The 16,625-nt window shown below is 41.8% G+C and overlaps 1 protein-coding gene across 2 annotated transcripts in view; it reads left to right on the top strand.

The window, feature by feature from the left end:
* grid1b (glutamate receptor, ionotropic, delta 1b) overlaps positions 1–16,625 on the top strand; it is an 860,177-nt gene that overhangs the window by 464,454 nt on the left and 379,098 nt on the right. The gene's annotated exons all lie outside the window — the stretch shown is intronic.

The following is a 16,625-nucleotide window of genomic DNA, read 5'->3' as shown; positions in this document are numbered from 1 at the left end:
AGATTATTTGTTAGTCAGCTGTAGCACATATGTACAGAAACATTGAGAGCAAAGGTGAAGAACCAAAGTTTAACTCCTACATGAGATAATATCTAGGAGATAAACTTTTAGGCTTCATTAGGCTGTTTTAAGAGTGAGGAAGTCGTGCAGAATGAAGAGCTGAGTGCATGATACAAAGGGCGTTGAAAGTTCAGCCAAATGCAGCACAAACAAAAGGTTTGACCTTCTCAGTTAAAAACAGTCCAAAAGACACGCACATCCCACCGTCCAGTGGAGTGGGTGCTGGTGAAGTAGAAAACAAACACCAATCATTTCCTGTTCAGAAGGATTTTAACTAGTGATGGGCAAAGCAGTTCTTTTGATGTTACTGAATCACTAGAATCAGTTCATTATAAAGATTCATTCACCGAATCGTTTAGTGCTTGGCGGGAGGAGCCCTGACTGTACTGTGTAGTCCGACTCACTGAACTGATACACGGCTGTGCTGCTGCTGCGTCTGCCCTGCACTGGTGAGTCTCATTACTGGCCAGCCTAACGTTTTAAGTTTGTTTATCTGGAAACTAAGTCTGTTAAAACAATGGGGAGGTGTGTGATTGTGTTCATGTGGCTTGACTCCTGGCTACATTAGCCGTTAGCTTGGAGAAAACAGTCCCTATGAAAGTGTATTGCTGAGAAGAAATTATTTGAATCACTCAGGGATTAGGGTTACGTCGTTCACCCAGTGATTCGTCACGGTGTAGGCAGTGCCTCTCTGCACCCTGGCTGCCTCGCGACTCGCGAGTGCTTCATTGTTCGCACGGACCGAATCAGCACTTCCACTCCCGGCCTGCACGCTCACTGCTGAGCTCAACTGAACTGAGAAATGAATGAATCAGTTCCGGAAGTGATTCAGTTCAGTACGTTCACTCAACAGATTCGTTCTTTTGAACGATTCGTTTGTGAACGACACAACACTAATTAAGTAACTAATTACACTAATTAAGTTTCAAGCCCACGGCTATATCTCAGACTCCTGACAAATGATGGAAAGTCGCCATCTTAAGGCCCATTTATGCTCCCTTTACGTACAAAAATGTATACATCCATTTCAAACGATGTTACCGTCACTGCCCACATACTTCCATGCGTCTTTTACGTTGGCATGGATGTTAACCAATATATCCACCAGGGGGCAGCCCAGAGTCAAAAGTTTATGACAACAACAAACTCAAAAACAAACATGGCGACTGTGGAGGAGATATTGATAATGTACCTCTTGCATAAAAGACAAAAACAGAGGCAGCGTTGTAGGAGACGGTGGTCGGTGAGGCCGTTAAACACATCGCGACTGGATGAAGGAGAGTTCTTTTTTCTAGTACTGCCGATGAGAGAAATTGACGACGAGCGTCATTTCCAGTACTTTAGGATGTCCACTGGGGCATTCAATAACTTGCTTTGCCGGGTGGCCCCCAGCATGACAAGTCACACAGCGCGCCTGTGAGTGAGGCAGAGCGACTAGCTGTCACCCTGCGCTTTCTCGCTACAGGAATCAGCCAGCAAGCCTTCTTCGTGTCTCACTAGAGCAATGTATCGGGTAGTGACAACAACACTACCCCCACGGTTCCCGGTGGTACTGCTCCGTTTGACCCGTATCCGTAAGCTTTATGGAAACGTGCAGAAATACGGACGAAATGAATGCAGAGCATGGACAGAAGGCTCCGTCCGGATCCGTATTTAACGTTGAGCATAAATGGGCCTTTAAATGCCCCTAGTGTCTGAGCCAGTCATGTGATATGCCTCATCTGTTGTCCATATTCATAAACAAAGACAGTGTATATACTGTATGTGTACATGTGCACTCCAATATCGTATCAGGGCAACTTTTATCAGAAGTCTGCGGGAAAGGTCGAAACATTGCTTTACATTGAAAGCCTTCTAAATTGAGCTGCTTGGTGGGTGGACGAATTTGTTTTCTACTTTCTCAGTTAATCAACTACAAGTGTCCACTGTAAAATTATTTCAAATGCACAAGAACTGCCTGTAACATCTAGGTTCCCATGCATGCACACACACTGTGTACTCAGTGAGCAATTAAGCAAGCAAGAGAAAGAAAGATTGATTCATGTTTTTGCACCAACATTACTGATGCAACACTGTAAAGGTATGGTTAGGGAGATTGTGTCTCCTACTTAGGAGATAACATCCTGTACATAGGAGATAGACCTCAGTTTTGGCCAACATGCTTGTGAAAGAAAAAAATATGTATATTCACCTTGCCTGTCAGGGCTTCCGTACGTAACCCAAGCAAGTTTAGATGCTAAATGACGTTATGCTTTTTCTTTAACACCATCACCATTAAACTCTTTCTGTAGTTTATAAACCGCACTTAAAGCAGATGTTTCAATCTCAGTGCCTCTCTCAGTTCAGCTGTCAATCAACAATGTACACAGATCCTCCCACTCATAAGATAAAGGATCTCTTTTGTTTTCTTGTCTTTCAGAATTAACCAAGCGATATTACTGATGGATTTGAAAACCTGTTTGATGCTGACATTTGGTTACTTTAAAGCTCTCGCTCTCTTTTAAACTCTGTCAGAAGGTTTTATTTTGGGCCTCTTCTTCTTATTCAAATTGAGAGTCAAACACAGACAGTGTTGTGTGCTGTGGAGATTTTAAAGCACTTTGAAACAACTTTTTTGACTTGTGATTTTTGAGTGCATGAATAAATTGACTTGACTTGTTCAAAACAAAAAAAGCAACTGTTTAGTGGGTTGCCTGCCTTGTTGGAACTTCAGTTCTCTTACACATTGTCTACACATTGTAAACACACACAGGATACATGCAGACAAATAATTGAAAAAGCATTAAGGATGGCTGCTGTCTGAGTGATTTTCGATGTCTTCTGGCCTTGGAAAGGTTTCTATGACCGGATATTGCGGCAAAACTTCAGACATCGACTCTCCTGTCTTGTGTATTTGTTTGGAATGGCTCACTCGGACTGTATCTTAATGAAATCACATTAGGCTCAATGGATTTTTGAGCGTAATCGATACAGGATGGTGGCAATTACAATATAAGGATATAGACAGATACAGGCATTTAGCCTCCCAGATAGTCTTATCCAGAGTGATTTAGAGTAAGTGCACCAGTCGCTGCGGGCCAGGATCTAAATCCTTTAAGAATGAACCAGGGGCACAGCTAACATCAAGACCAAAGGACAGCGAGGCTGCAGAGGAGAGCTGTTCTTCCTCAGACTGAGCAGATGCCTATAAATACTCAGTTGTAAATGCATCCCTGCAGCTAATATAGTTGGAAGACTTGGACAATCAAAACTCTCTTCAGTGGCAGATCTGGGATTTCTTCGATTTCTTCCTTGCTCCATCTCAAGGATGGAGTATTGGAATATTTGACCCTGGCTTGGTAATAGGGCAAAGTTATGGATCTGCATGCCCAACAGGCGGCATTCAAAACTGGATTTCGACCGCACACCTAATTCGATGCACTCATTGTGGAGTGATTGTGCAGCAGCTGCTGGATCAGAGGTGTCCAAACCATAGACTGTGTAAAATAACGGACGTAGCCACCCTGATGTCACCCACTGGTTTGTGGACTCTCGTTTTGAAGCCTCGAGTTTGGTATTTTGACAGTTGCCATCTTAGATTTTTTTGAGTCAGAAGTGACCACATTTAGATAAGAGCGTCTCCAACGCTAGCTGCTAGCTTGGTTTGTACAGTGCATTTACAGTGATGGTTAATAATGCTAATGCTAATTTTCAATAGTGGAAAACAGGCTTAAAACCGACCCAGACTCACTGCGAAGTCGTCAAAACTGCCGTTATTGTTTAATGGCCAAACAGGAAGTGGTTTGTTACTCCAGCATACATGGTCCAATCTGTCCCGAACTTCACGTTTGATGACAGTGCCACCCTGAACACATCTACATGCCACTAATTAGTAATGCTCGTAGTGCCACCTTCTGGCAGCAGGAAATGACATGTTAAAGCTTTTTTATTTCCTTCTGCCATTTTGCACATTTGCCATAAAACAGGAAGTTGTTGTAACTTCAGCATACATTGTCCAATCTGTCTAACATTTCTCATGCATGATGAGAGTCCCGGCCTCATGACGTCGTTGTGCTAAAATGAAGTTATAGTCATAGCGCCACCTATTGGCAACAGGGAATGACATGCTGTATACTTTGACATACCCCTCCCAGAAGAGGGACTAGATCCATCTCAGCTTTGGTCAGCATGATGCTTACTGGTGAAGATTGTGAGTTGAGATTTCTCTTCAGAGATGAATAAAGTTCTTTCTTCTCTATTCTATTCTAACTCTTGTCTACCTTTTCCTTATCCTGCCCCAAATTTCACGTGTGTTTTAAGACTCCAGGCCTGAGGGCATCCACATGCAAATAGGATGGTATTGTGATTGTGCCACCTTCTGGCAACAGGAAGTAAGTGTTGTCAGACAATTATCTTTTGATTTACATGAAATTTCCATGGTGTTATCTACAATTGATTTACAGCAACATTACGTATTATTAGTGTTCTCCAGCGCCACATAGTGGACACATGAAGTGCTGCAAAATGTGAAATAGGTCTTTTGAGCATCCGAACTTTATGAAGTCTGAGTTTTGCATAAATCAACAGCCACATCAGCCGGCGTCCTGCCAGTAACCTTGACCTGGTTCATCACTGTTTGCAGCTTTAATTCATTTGTGTTTTGTCTTTGCACCATGAAAACCTACTTTGTTGATACCAGTATATCTGATTTATCAGTCTGTATGTACAGTTCAGTCCTGAGTGAAAATAATGGTTAATTGCAGCCTGAGTTGTCTCGTTATTGTTCCTTTGTGGCAAACATTTGAACCTTCCTCTGAGCTGGAGGCACGTCAGTTCTTCTCTGTGAGGTGCAGTAAAATAAATTAAATAACACAGTTACCCTGTGCAGTGAGATCACAGGGAAACATAAAACTGTGTCACCCTCTGTGTGATCAGCAGCTATTAGTGATTAAACACATCCTGTTTTCAGTCTGCAGGCCGCTGCCTCCTCGTTTCCTTATAGCTTCCATATCACAGTAAAGCACCGCACTGTTAAACAAACATAGGTAATACCTGCACCTGTTTCACCCTTAATGTTTTCATTATGCATTATTTGTTTGCTCTCTCTTCATAATGTTGCAGCGTCGTGGACGTTGCTGCTGTTTCCAGACAGGTTATTGCTGCAGTTGTCTGATTCTCAAAGGCACTGAAAGACTTTTATTTAGAAGAACTAAAGAATCAAACAGTGTTTTTGATCACTGAAACATGTTTATGCCTCCACAACGGTGAGACATTATGTTTTCGGGTTGCCTGTACGTCCATCTGTTCCATTTTTGTGAACACAATATCTCAAAAACACCTTAAAGGAATTTCTTCAAATTTGGCACAAATGTCCACTTGGACACGAAGATGAACTGATTTGTTTTAGGTTGGTCATAGGTCAAAGGTCAAGGTCACTATGATCTTGTCTCTCTAATTATCTTGAACATGATATCTCAAGAGCATCATGAGGGAATATCTTCAAATTTAGCACAATCGCCTTGGACTTAACAATTAAGTGATTGGTGGTCAAAGGTCAAGGTTACTGTGGCCTTGCATCTGCCTCATTCTCGTGAAAATGGTATTAAGGGAATTTCTTTAAATTTGGCACAAACGTCCACTTGGAATGAGGAATAAACCGATTCAAATTTTGTGGTTAGTGTGAACTCACAAATACGTCTTGTGTCCATATATGTCCATATGCTAATTATGACAATACTTCCCAGAAACGTCTAACAGGATAAAATAATGAAGGTCAAAAGGTCAAAGGTCAGCTTGACTGTGACATCATCATGTTTTAACGTCATATCTCAGGAACAGAAGGGGAGACATTTGGTCAGATACTGAATTGGTGACTCTAATCTTGAAACTGTGCTGATTGTATAGATCTTCTGTGTGTGAAGCATCCATGTTTTCACTGACATGGATGGAAACTGTCAGAGACACTGGACTGGTGGGCGGAGTCATATGCGTGCAGGGCGGTAATTCCATGTTGGTCTTAAAAGTAGCTGGAGAGGAAGTTATAGTTTCTGTTCCCCCTGTTTTCCACACAAAGACGAAACATAAATGAATACATGGATCATTATGTACAAAGCAAAATGCCGATAGCTGTTTCTAAGCTTTGGTGGGTTTTAGAGGAATTTTTTTTTAACTTTATTAATAGTGCAGAGTGAGATGACAGTCGGGTTGAATAAACCACCCTGTCTTTGGACAGATTTAACGGGCGCTGCACTCTGATGTGAAGCTGCCCTCCAGCTCCGATGTGAGCAAGTGTCAGGCGGAGTGATGAGAGCTGCAGAGTAAACCTCTGATCCGGCTCAGACCAGCAGGGACTCCCACTGAAAACACCACGCTGTGGAGCGGACAGCTCGGCTGTGACTGCAGGAGGTGAACAAATGGAGCAGACCCTCGAGGATCACAGCGACTGATAACGTTACATCTGACAAAATGTAATAACATGGGCTGGGAAGGGAATAAAAGCGGGGAAGACCATCGGAATTGGATGGAAGACAAGTCATCATCTAAGGGGAGTAAAACTAATATAAAACGTGTGATTCAGAAAATGTAGTGTGTTCATGGGAGATCACATCACTCATAGGAAGAAGTGGATTGAGAAAATACATTTTCAGGGCTTTTAAAGTGTTATCTCAAGATCTTGTTCTGCAGCATCCCCACGTATTCAGTTCATATTTCCCCAGCAAAATATAGATATAGATGCATATATATCTGTACAGTCCAGTGGTTGCCATGTGCAGATAGTGTAGAAATACATACCTTTGAAAATGGTGTTACTGAGCATTTTCCCCAGTTGTGCAGAGTCATCCAGATCCTTCTGTGTGGTGATAGGCCTGCAACTTTTCCTCATTAAAATGTCTAATAATGACAACACCAGCGTTATGTATTTAGTCGAGTTGTGTACTTACATTGCCCCAAATGTTTCCAACAATGTTCAATCCCAGAGAAATCTAATTTTAAACAAAGACAGAGTTATTTGGTTGGCGTAGCCTGTCAAGGAGCTGGGCAAACATTAGCAGCAGCTTGGCTCAGCCCCTTCTGTGCTGAACAGTATCAGAAAAACACAGATTTTGTTTTTTACAACGCTGCTTTATTGAGTGTTTTTGCCCATGTAAATCACCTGCTCTGTTTGTTTTGGAGAGGAAGAGACCTTTGTGAATAATTTGACTCTTAGTACAAACCTCCTGAACGTCTGGTGCTTAAGTTATCAGAGAAAAAAGGTGAGTACACATCAGCAGGAGCTGGGTTAGAGCCAAACACTGATCTTAAACACTGACTGCTTCATTAAGTGTTTTTACCGGCAGGACGCCGACGTCCTCGCTCCCCCCCTCCTCTGTTAAATGGTATCTCCCAGGCACACTACGTCATCAAACCATGTGATGTTTGGTATTGCCGGATTCAGGAAGCTCTCGACTTTTCAAAAATAACATCGTTTTTCTTTTATTTATTATGTATTTCGCACCAGAGCAGCCTAAACACACAAAGTCCAAAATTGCAACGAGTGGTGACAAGTCATGTCATGATGTTTTTCGATGGGAAAAGTTAAAGGATTACTCACAATCTTATGCAGAACTGTTAGCAGGCACGTATCTATTTTATAAAAGGTAAGAGTCTCACTCCTACCACTATTTTTGGCTGAGATATACCGTCTAGAAAGTGGGATCATAACTTTCATGTTTCATATGGCTTTATTTGGTGATATTTTATGGTGTTTCTGTGTCATAAACAACATCAGCTATCATAATCACACCTGATTTCAATAAGGTACAATGTTTGAAGCTGGCTGAGTGTTGTTTGATCACTGATAGTACTGTTTTGAAGCCGAGTGACCAACTTGTCATTTGGAGCTCTGCCTGGATCTTTTCATGGCAAAAACGCTGTAGAATGGTCATACTTTGAGCAGTCTTCTTCACATTTGAAACAAGTGTTCATTGATAGTGTGCCTACAGCCCCACAGTGTCATTTACCTGCTCAGATGAAGCCACAGACAGTTATTCATCCTGAAAAACATTTTGTATTTTATTTTAGGCAAAATCTTCAATTTGTTACTGACTTCAGAGGCCCATTACTCTGTCTCTGTATCACCTAGAGTGTTTCTGACACTTTCACAAGAAACTTAAGGGAGTTTTCTTTCTGGCAAAACCTCATGCATGCATGTAGTCAGAGCGGTTTAGAAGCTACAGTCATTTTAATTTGGGTATGTCATTTTAGGCGTTTTTGCAACAAAATGTGGGTGGAGTACAAGAGGTTAAATCACCTGGTCCGTTTTTCCGAAGAGGAGGAGACCTGTGTGGATAATTTGTGTCCTGGCAAAAACCTCCTGAACAATGAACGTTTTGATAGCGAGACCCTTATTCTGGTATAAAATTACATCCTCTACGTTTTTAGTTGGTGAATAACAGAGGTGAGACATAGACATTGTTCTGCAAGTCTGAAGTAAGGACTAAAGTAAGTCAAAACTGACGACCCCCAAGTCGAGTTCCAAGTCTTAAACTTTCAGTTTTGATTTCTAAACAAGCCGTACTGAGCTCTTTGCCGACTGTAATGCCATTTTAACAACGCTTATATCAAATTTACAAAAGTCATGACTGCATTTTAAAATTTGCATTTATTTGTTTAAATGAGTTTGTTAAAAAGTTACTGAGCTGTTAAGCTAACGTTAGCTAAGCATTAGCTCGCTAACTATGTTAACTTTAGTCTTGGTTTATCGTTCTTTGTGCGATTTCAAATGTCAAACAAAGTTGGATGTTGTTGTTTCTCCATCTGTAATTTTTAACCCACATTTTTTTTCTGTCGACCCCTGGGTAGTTTTTGTCTGTGAACAAAATTATCTTCAGTCACATTTTTTCCCCAACTGGCTCAGTAACGAAACACAAGTCCATCAAGGTTCTGTCCTGCAATTGATTTTTTTACGGCAAACCTTTCTAAATAACACACGTTTTAATCTTTGAGCTTGGCTTTTCAATTCAAAGGGCTGAAGTTCAAGAAAGTGTTTTTGATTTTGTCAAGTTGAATCTAAAGACATCAAATACGTGACCTGAGTCAGACTCGAGTCCAAGTCATTTGACTTGAGTCCACATGTCTTGAGATTAAAATGTTTTTCTTTCTAATACTTTTTTAACTTTATAAATTTTTTCTTACCAAGTTGCTTGTTGCCTTTCCACCCATGTTTATGAAACAATTCACAGTTAATAGCTCAGGGTGCAAAGGGTTAAATACTTGCAAAGGGCGTCTGAAAGCAAAGTGAAGTCGCTCCAGGTTTCAAAGGGCTGAATCAACATATTTTAAATCACCATGTCGCTCAGAGCGACTGCTGCTGCGGCTTGTGTGTGGACCGAAAACGATTGAGACGAGGTTAATCAAGAGTTAATCAAACTCAGTGTGGTGACATTTGACTGACAGACAGAGTTCTGGGACTAAACTCTGAGGTTTCCGACAGTACCATGAAACACTTCACATTGTGCATCAGTCAGCTGTGGCCTTTACAAATGAGTGTTTAATTATGTCCATAATATTGGTTTAAACAGCAGCTAGTAGCTTTTTAATGGGCCTTTTTTGTTTTGGTTTAATTGTTAAATGCATCTGAAGTGCTCACTTCAAAGATAACTGGGATTAGTGTGTAGATGATTGTGTTTTTAAGTGGAAAAAAATGACTGTTTTCTTCGTCTGCTGTGGCAAAGACACACTGTGTTGCGTGATCCCAACGCACCACTTACCAATTAGTGGAAGCAGCATCAGGGTCTGTGTGGAGTCGAGCTGAATGCATTTACACTCAGTGTGTTTTCTCTGAAGCCAGATTTCATTCTCTGCATGTTAATCATCGTACAGCAAGAACATCTTCTGGGTCTTATTTTTCACTGTGTAAGAGTTTGTGTGTGTGCATGAGGTCTAGTTTGACTTGTGTTGATGGTTTTATAGTGTCTCACTATGCTTTTCTTTGCCTTTGCCTTCAGAAACAATGCTTCTTTTTACTTTATAACATTGTGTGGAGAGCAAACAATGGGATTTTAAGAATTTTAATTTGGGGAATTTTTAATTTAGTTTTAGTGCTTTAACTGAGTTTAGTTTCAGGTTATCATTTCACAGAGTTTGTGATACTGTGGCCAAATATGAGGAGGTTCTCTATGCTAGCTGACACGGGTGGCACAGTGGTACAGTGGTTTATATTGTCGCAACACAGCAAGAGCGTTCCTGGTTCAAACCCAAGGGTGGGGGGCCCTTCTGTGTGGAGTTTGCATGTTCTCCCCATGTCAGCGTGGGTTTCCTCTAAGGGACTCTAAGGGAGCGATCACACCGAGATGAAACGCAAGAGACGGGACGCCAGTAAAACCATTGTTTTCCTATGATACGGAGCGTCTGACCGGCGTTCAAGCGTCTTTTTAAACGGTCGTTTTTCCATTGTCTTTTTAGACGCGCATTTTTGTAGACGCTTCTTTTTAGACGCGCATTTCTAGACATGCGTAGACGCTGGAAAGTTAAAATATTTTCAACTTTTTTGAGCGTCAGACGCCAGTAGCTAGCATGCATTGAATAACCGCTTCCAGAGTTTCAAGCATCTTTGAAGTGTCCGTGTCTCTAGAGTCTCATTTCTGTGTGATCATCCCCTAAATTGTCTGTAGGAGTGAATGTGAGTGTGAATGGTTGTCTGCCTCTATGTTTCAGCCCTGTGATAGTCTGGTGACCTGTCCTGTCCTGATTAATTCTACTTTCTAAATGCTGCATGTGTTGTAAAGTGGGTAAGAATGTGTCTTCTTCTAAGTGTGTTGTGTTTGGCAAACCCATGTGTATTCCTTCAGACTCGAGTCTTGGCAGATACATTAGGAGACATTTGATGTTTTCACTGCAGTGTCTGTGTTTTCAAATGCTCAAAGTAACTTGAGGTGACATCTGACACCTGTTCAAAGTAACTGTCCATTGAGTTTCACCAGACCACAATGGTTGTGTCAGTTTTCTATTGTGCAGAGCGTCATGACAGTACTAAGACTTCTCATCACCATCCGGCTTCTATCGGTTTTCCATTCAAACCTAATTGTCCCAGAAGGAAGATTTGGTTTGTTAAGCTGCACATAACAAAAGACGAACCTCTTCTCTGGACTTCATCACACAACATTATCGATCCTGCAGCGCTTGTTTTCCTGTTGACATTAATCCTCTCTAATTCCTGTCATTCCATATTCTCTCATCCATTCAGTCTTTATCTGAAATGTTTCTTTTTCATGCCAAACCCATTCAGCCCCTCAATAGGTATTAAATCCTGGAACATCCACTCACGTTCACAGTGATAGCACTGCTAAGTAGCCTATCGTCCTTAAAACAACGATATACAGCTGACACATGTAGCCGTGAGCCTAAAAAAAAACAAAGACGGGAAACTGGTGGAAGAAATTCATAATTTCCTGTCACTGAAAGTCAGCTAAACAGACCACAAACACATTAAAGTTGGAAGACAAGTTTGGCCACCAACTTTGAACACGTAGACACTCACTAAATCTTCCTCTAACCCCTCATCGTCCCCATTTCTCCCTCTTCGTCTTCATCCCTTCCTCCTCGCTCTGTGTGATGAGTGAAGCCATTATAAGTGTGAGGCGAGCAGGAGGCCCATTTATTCAGATTACAGGCTCATTGTTGAGGGATACGAGGAGCAGATGGGCTTTTCGGTTTGGCTGTCTGGCCGAGTCTGTACAGACCGGCCGGGACTGTCAGACGCCTGTGATGATGATTAAAGGAGCTCCTTGGATTGCCTCCTTCCTCCCCTCATCCTTCCCAAACTGCCGTGCTCGCAACCTTCCCCACTCCATTTTGTTTCAAAGGGCAATAAGTAAGATGTTTGCTGCTCTGAGAGCATAAAATGACTCTAATATATCCGTAGAAGGGTTTTTTCATGCCTCCATGCCAGCGACAGCCGAGGCCGGAGGCAGTACTTTTTCAGGTTGTCAGTCTGTCTGTACGTCCGTCCCATTATCATACACGCAATATCTCAATAATGCCTTATTGGAATTTCTGTAAATGTGGCACAAAAGTCCTCTTGGACTCAAGGATTGACTGTACAGATTTTAGTAGTCATAGGTCAAAGGTCACTGTGACCTCATCTGTCTCATGCTTGTAAACACAATATCTCAAGGACACCTTTAGGGAAGTTCTTTGACTCAAGGGCGACTGATTAGATTTTAGTGGTCAAAGGTCACTGTGACCTTGCGTCCGGCTGATTCTCCTAAACAGTCAGTCTTTAGGAGGATGTGTATTTATGCCTCTGTGCAACAGCTGTGGCCGAAGGCATTATGTTTTTGGGTTGTCCATGCATCCGTACAATCTCTCAACAGGGCCGTCAGGGAATTTCTTTAAATTTGACGTTGACTTGGACTCAGTGATGAACTGATTAGATTTTGGTGGTCATAGGTCAATAGTCAAGGTCACTGTGGCTCCATTGTATTTCAGACACCTTCTGGGGATTTAAATTTGGCACAAACGTCCACTTGGACTCATGATGAACTGATTAGAATTTGGTGTTCAAAGGTCAAGGCCACTGTGACTTCATCTGTCTCATTCTTGTAAACACGATATCTCATGGACACCTTGAGGGAAGTTCTTTGAATTTGGCACAAGCATTGACTTTGAGTCAAGGACAACGACTGATTAGATTTTAGTGGTCAAAGGTCACTGTGACCTTGCGTCTGGCTCATTCTTCTAAACAGTTAATCTTTAGGAGGATGTGTATTTATGCCTCTGTGCAACAGCTGTGACCGAAGGCATTATGTTTTCGGGTTGTCCATGCATCTGTACAATCTCTCAACAGCACCTTCAGGGAATTTCTTTAAATGTGACCTTGACTTGGACTCATTGATGAACTGATTAGATTTTGGTGGTCATAGGTCAAAAGTCAAGGTCACTGTGGCCCCATTGTATTTCAGATACCTTCTGGGGATTTAAATTTGGCACAAACGTCCACTTGGACTCATGATGAACTGATTAGAATTTTGTGTTCAAAGGTCAAGGCCACTGTGACCTTGTGTCTGCCTTATTCTTCTGAACAGTGAATCTATAGGAGGATGTGTTTTTATGCCTCTGCGCTGGAGACAGCAGTGACCAAAGGTATTATGTTTTCAGGTAATCCGTATTTCCATCCCATTCTTAGGCGATATCTCAGAAGGCCTTACGTTATTCCCCCATTTTTGGCACACACGTCCACTTGGACTCAAGCATGAACTGATTAGAATCTGGTGGTCGAAGGTGAAGTGTCCATGTTTTCACAGATATGAATATTAGAAAGCAGGACTGTAGTTTTTGCTTTTTGACCTGTTATCACTGTGAGGTGTTTCTGTTGGACTTTGGAGCGGCGGTGCATGTGGTTAGGAGGGGGGCGCTGTAAGTACAAAAGGTGATAGAGCTAAATAAAGGTTGATAAAGGTCAATAAAGGTTATTTCTTCCGCAATGGCCTTTTAATAATCGCTCTGTCTTCAGACAGCATCCTGCTCTCCTGCTGTGAGAGCCTCTCCCCCGCCATCTTCCTATTTTCTTCTCCTCTTCCTGCTCCTCTAGCTCTTAGTTTCCTCATCCACTGTCTCACTGTTCTCTTCGTCTTGCGCTCCCTGTTTCCATCACCCCGCTCTCAAACATTTTACACCTGCTTTGTTGAAGCATTTTCCTCTACTGAGTCTTATCTCCTGACCTCTGGAGGAGAGGTAAAATGTGTTTTGAACTCGTTGAGTGTGACACTGTGGGGGACACAGTGACTTTTAAAGCTTTGCTCCTACATCAAGAGAAAACAAAGTAGTCAACGTGAATATTTGGACTGTTTGCAACAACATCTATCTGCAGTTGTAATGGACAAATGGAAGTGAAGTACTGATTAGAGGTGGGGGTGGGGGTGTTCCCCTAATTTCTAATGCAAATATGCAAATCAGCTTCAGAGTCTCTGCCTGCCCACACTTTTTCCCACCAACTTCCTCCAGGAAATTCAGTTTCTGCTTCATGAGGTACAATCGCCAGCCTGCAGCTCGTTCCATGATGTGAGGAGCCAAATGAATTCACAGTTGGACATTTTTCCTCCAGAAGACTCAGAACGACAGACACTGTAGCTGCTTCACAGGAGCAATCTGAACTCCCCGACTGGCAGCCATGTTGGGAGGCCAACAGTAAAATTGAACTTCAGACTGCAAACATCATGGCAACAGTTTGTGTGTGTGTGCGTGTGTGTGTGTGTGTGTGTGCAATTTGGCCTTTTGATAAGACAGAGAACTCAATGAAATCATCTTTTTAATTATTATTATTTCAGAGTTCAATCTCGACTGTGGAAACAGCAGCTGGCAAAACATTGCTCAGATTTCACATCAGTGAGAAACACCTCTGTACGATGCATACATATCTACATCAATGCAAACTACATCCTACAGAATGATCATACAGTTGAAACAGCAACTAACTTTCATTTATTGCAGAACTCTTATCAGTCTGACTCTCATATGAGGACATTACATTTTGAGTTTGCTGCACCTTGTACCTCATTCTGCTCAACTCAGACCTGCTGTCCTCATTTGTGGACACCTTTTTGTGCCATCTAGTGGTAGCAAATATACAGCACACTAATCCACGTATTTTTTCACTCTGTTGTCATATACTCACAGGCCTGATGTACACACACATGCACAAACAGGACCTACACAAGCATTAAATGGAGAGACAGAGGTGACAGAACAGGGGGGCTGCCCATGCCTTGGCAGTGCCCAGGAGGAGAGCCTCTCCAGCTGCCAGTTCATGCTCCACATTTGGTCGATACAGGGGCTTGGGCTGGCGACCCTCCAGTTCCCAACCCACGTCCCTATGGACTGAGCTACTGCCACTCCCAGTAGCTGACAGAAGATGGCAGCCATCTCCTCCACAAAAGGGGACAAGGTGCAAAACCTGATCACATTTTGTGGTTGAAACTTGTTTATTTATGCTCAGTAACATTTTTAGTTTGACGGGGCAACAAATTTGACCAATTTTGGCAACAAGCTAAGACACTGTTAATTAGGAAGTACTCATTTGAGGACACCCGGATTTTATTAGCAAACAGGGTTTCCTAAACATTTTCATGGACAAAATTTCCAGACTTTTTCATGAGGTCCTTTAATAAAGATTTTCTTTTTCTTTCCCCACTTGCCGAGCACTTTTAGACGTATCAGATTCAAACTCTATTCACATATAATGTCAGCTAGTTGGCCAACATGAAGGGCGAGACAAACTCAGGGGGAAAGTAAATGTCTTGTCGCAAATTAATTTGCTGTTATCTTATATTAAGTGGAAGGTTATCACGTAAGACTATTGCAACAATTGACCTATGGCTAAGTCCCGCCCTCAAACGCGATGAGCCAATCACAGTGCGTATATCCATTCCCATACACTGGGACATTCTCTGCCTGGACGTCCATTGAAATGCATTACACAAAGTCAGTTTTGTTCGGTTTTATGAGCTTTTTCTGAGATTTGAAGTTTAAAAATGGTCAAACGGTGTGCATGGGGTACATGCAACTCTGACACAAGGTATCCTGAGAGGCTGGGCGACCAGGTGTATTTTTTACACTTTAAACCACATCTCAACCGAGAAAAGTGTCTCCTTTGGATAAAGTTGTGTGGTAACGTTAGACCACAACCTCAACTCAACGTGAATAAGATTAACAATGATGTCTACATCTGTTCTAAGGTAAGTCAACATTGTGTTTGAGGCAACATATTGTCACTTTGCTGGAAAGAAATATAAAGTTATCTTTAACATCTCTAGCTAACGTTAGCTAAAGTTAGCCTAACGTTAGCTCCTAGCTGCGTTGTTCATCATGTCACCTTGTTTGCTGGGAGTTCATTAGCCTATTTTGTTCTAGTTTTGTACTTTGGTGATCGTACATCATTGTTAGCTGTTGTCCAAAGGGCTCTAGTTAAGCTAACGTTAACTTCTGGAGCTTAGCTTCATTAACTTATCTGTAATGGCAGAGATAACAAAGGTTGGCAAACGTTATGCTGAATGATTCAGTGTTAATACTGTAGCACCAAACTAACGGAGAGACACTCTTGGTAAAGATGGTAAAAAGGCCGTTATCCTTTTCTCATATTCTGAGCCAAAAACCTTAACTTCAGTGGCACATATTATCACAGCGTTTCACACAGGCCATTTCCTACAGACAAAAAGGACACTCCTCGCTTGGAGTGTAGAGCGAGTGTGTGTATGCTTTTGCATAGCCATGTAAGGGGGCATTGAGATAAACAGTTTTGGGCTCTTTTGTATTTGAACAGTGACCGTGAGCCTAAAGTATTACGTACAACATTTTATTTTTGCACAACAATGTTCAGGTACTGAAATAAACTGCTTTATTCTTTATGAAACGCTCTTGACTATTAAAAATAAACCCTTTGTCACCATACAAGGACATCATTTTATTTCAAAGACAGTGCTTTTTTTATACTTATGAGGTGTTTCTCATCCCAAATAACTCAGAGAAACTAAAAATAGACATCAAACAAAAGAGTCTGAGAAGGTTAAGATGGGTGTACCTAATTAACTGCCACCTGAGCGTACTTTTTA

Source organism: Epinephelus lanceolatus, chromosome 21, assembly GCF_041903045.1.
Source record: "Epinephelus lanceolatus isolate andai-2023 chromosome 21, ASM4190304v1, whole genome shotgun sequence".
NCBI classification, from domain to species: Eukaryota; Metazoa; Chordata; class Actinopteri; order Perciformes; family Serranidae; genus Epinephelus; species Epinephelus lanceolatus.
This window is presented reverse-complemented; position numbering and strand designations above follow the sequence as displayed.